Source organism: Sinocyclocheilus grahami, unplaced genomic scaffold, assembly GCF_001515645.1.
Source record: "Sinocyclocheilus grahami isolate Dianchi unplaced genomic scaffold, SAMN03320097.WGS_v1.1 scaffold1965.1, whole genome shotgun sequence".
Taxonomy (NCBI): Eukaryota; Metazoa; Chordata; class Actinopteri; order Cypriniformes; family Cyprinidae; genus Sinocyclocheilus; species Sinocyclocheilus grahami.
The window spans coordinates 104,490-107,395 of record NW_015507144.1 but is presented as its reverse complement, the minus strand read 5'-3'; the positions used below and the strand labels follow the sequence as shown (position 1 = coordinate 107,395).

Genomic DNA, 2,906 nt, shown 5'->3' with positions numbered 1-2,906 from the left:
CATATGCTTTAAACACTTAAATTTTTGCTCCGTCCATGCAATAAATGCACTGCTTCGACTGCTCAGGTAATGTCGTCGGTATGACCGAGAGCCATTGAAAAACTACAGAAAAGTAAAACTACTTCGCTTTAGCAATACTGGCCATGAGTCCTCAGGAGAGATCACACATCAGCTGCTCAAAAAATGTGTCAGAGAGAGGAACGGAGCGCGAGTGGAATCCTGTGGAACACTGTTCAAGGTCTCCATTAATTCCTGCTTGTAGTCATTTAATGTGTATATATTTTGAAAGCATTGAAGCGCTATAGAAATTATACAATTTTGCAATTATTCATTAGATTCTTAACGTTTTAAATCGATTACTGTCCGAAATCGAAGATTCATGATTCAAAAATCATGTTTCAAGATTGATGCATATGCATCGTCAGGGTTTGTAATCGATGCATCGAGAAAACAAGTTAATTGTTACACCCCTAGTTTATTCCTTCCGCATGCACTGAAACATAAGCAGTACGTTGACGTTCTTCCACCAACTAACGGAACTGTCTGTTTTAGTGAATGTACAAGAATAAAACTGTTATGCCGGTTTATCCAATTGTTTCCTGCAGCGTTAATGACAGATCATGTCAGGTAAAAGGGAAGCAAAACATTCTGCAGATGATATTTAATGTTGTGTCCGCTGACTTTAATTTTCCCATTAAACACATTTTAGTGTTCTCTACAGTGATTTCTGCTGCTGCGTTCGCTGCTTTCATTGCTGCTCTTCTCTGGCTGATCTGGAGAAAAAGAGCTGGTGAGAAAAACTGACTTTCTAACAATTAAAAACAGTTCAGATCTCACTGTAAGATCTCATGTTCAGATTGTATGCATCATAGAAACATGGATTATGTGACTCTGAGAAACAGAAGATTATTCCTCACAGTTATCAAATCAAACAACAATCATTTCTATCATTAATTTTAAAGATTCAACCAAATCTTGCTTCTTGTGAAATCTGAGCATCGTTAGCATTGTTAAAATGAAGTGTTTTTCATGTGTGTCTTATCTTAAATATTCATATTTCATGAGGCACATTGTTTTCAGGTAATAAAAGAGGGACTGGTGAACCGGTGGTGAGTTTAGTAATGCCAGTGATTTAGATTTGATTTCTGTCTTTAAAGCTCAATAAAGTGTGAATCATGCAGTTTTAACTGTTTGTTGTCTGAAGGTGAAAGATGAGAATGAAGATAAAGGAACGTATGAGACGATCAACATGTCCACTCCTGCTGCTGCGAGAGACAATGTGAGTCAAATAAACCATTCAGTTCTAAAATGTAATTTGCTAAAAGCTTCTTTATTATTTCACACATTACAGTGAGAGATATGTCTGTTCTGTGTGTTAAACGTTTGCACTGATGTTTAGGAGCAGACGGATGATGTGACTTACTATTTAGTCTCTCTTCCAGTAAAATCACTCAAAGTGAGTAGATAGCAGCTCATTCCCTTGTTCTTCATCACTGTCTGCTGTTCGGTCCTATTCAGAGAAAAGCACAGCAGCTTCTCTCATCTATACACTGCTGATGTAGTTCTGAATCTGAATCTCAGATGAATGAAGCTTTATCAACATGTGGCTGTGGTTCAAACACTGATGGAGAAACTCTGTGCTGTTCTTTCAGGATCATGATGATTCAGGGACTTACGCTGTCATCAGATGAACAGAAAATGAGCCGCTGGGTGAACTTTACACCTCTGTGAACAAGAACAAGAGCTGCACAAATAAACATTTATAATCCAGATCACTGCATGAGCTCCTCATATCAGCAGCAGATGTGACATTTCCACGACTGCTGAGATTCATAGTCAAAGTGATGTAATGAAAAAAAAGTTTTTCAGTAGAAGCTACTCTTGCTTTAAGCTTGTATATTGGCTGTTTCTTGTAGAAAAAAGATTGGTAACACTTTAGATTACAACCTGCAAAGAACTGTGTAAGTAAACTGAAGTTACAGCGTAACTTTTTTGTAATTATAGTGTACCTATTCAGTACCTCCGTGTAGGTATAGGGGAATAATATGCGACGTAAACCTGTGAAATTACAGATCATTTATACTGTAAGTATTTTAAAATGAAGGGTTACCTATTCTAATATTACATGGTATGATATGTATGACCTAAACAACAATCTTATGTTTAGGAGTGATTTAGAAAGAAGATATACTTTTCATAATTTTATATTGGTAGCCTATTTTATTACAGGCCTAGGTATTTTTTAACCATGGGGTACATCTAGTGAAATTTAATGAGTTTGTGTTATGATTTATAATTCACGAGTCTACTTGTCTTGTATCATGAAAACAAATACATGATATAACACTTGTATTTCATTGGATGTATACTGTGATGTTTTTATAGCAAAATAAAAAAAGTAGAGAGTTTAATTTGGTCATCAAACAAATAAAATAAAACTACGGCAAATACAACATTTGCGGGCTGTAAATTAAAGTGGTGCTTTGTTCCTCGCTTGTTCCGTGTAGTTACAGGGTAAATACAACAGTTGCGGGTTGAAAATTAAAGTGGTGCTTTCCCCCCCCTTGTTCCGTGTAGTTACAGAGTAAATACAACATTTGCGGGCTGTAAATTAAAGTGGTGCTTGTTCGCTCCTTGTTCCGTGTAGTTACAGAGTAAATACAACATTTGCGGGCTGTAAATTAAAGTGGTACTTGTTCCCCCCTTGTTCTATGTAGTTACAGGGTAAATACAACATTAAACTAGCATGCTGGAACAGATAAACCTAGCTTTAGCATTAGCTCTGTTTCACAAAGTTCTAAATTAGTACTTGTAAAAGCACAGTAGCACAATTGAAGCAAAAAAAGCTAATTAAACAAATTTATTTTGTAAACAGAACAATAAACAGTATCAATTTTGAAATAACA

The 2,906-nt window shown here is 35.9% G+C and overlaps 1 long non-coding RNA gene across 1 annotated transcript; it reads left to right on the top strand.

Annotated features, from left to right (window-relative positions):
- Positions 1-717: 717 nt before the first annotated feature.
- LOC107573518 (uncharacterized) lies at positions 718-1,432 on the top strand. Its single transcript, XR_001607516.1, has 4 exons — positions 718-790; positions 1,081-1,109; positions 1,205-1,279; positions 1,400-1,432. It is a non-coding gene; the product is annotated as an uncharacterized lncRNA (long non-coding RNA).
- Positions 1,433-2,906: the final 1,474 nt, after the last annotated feature.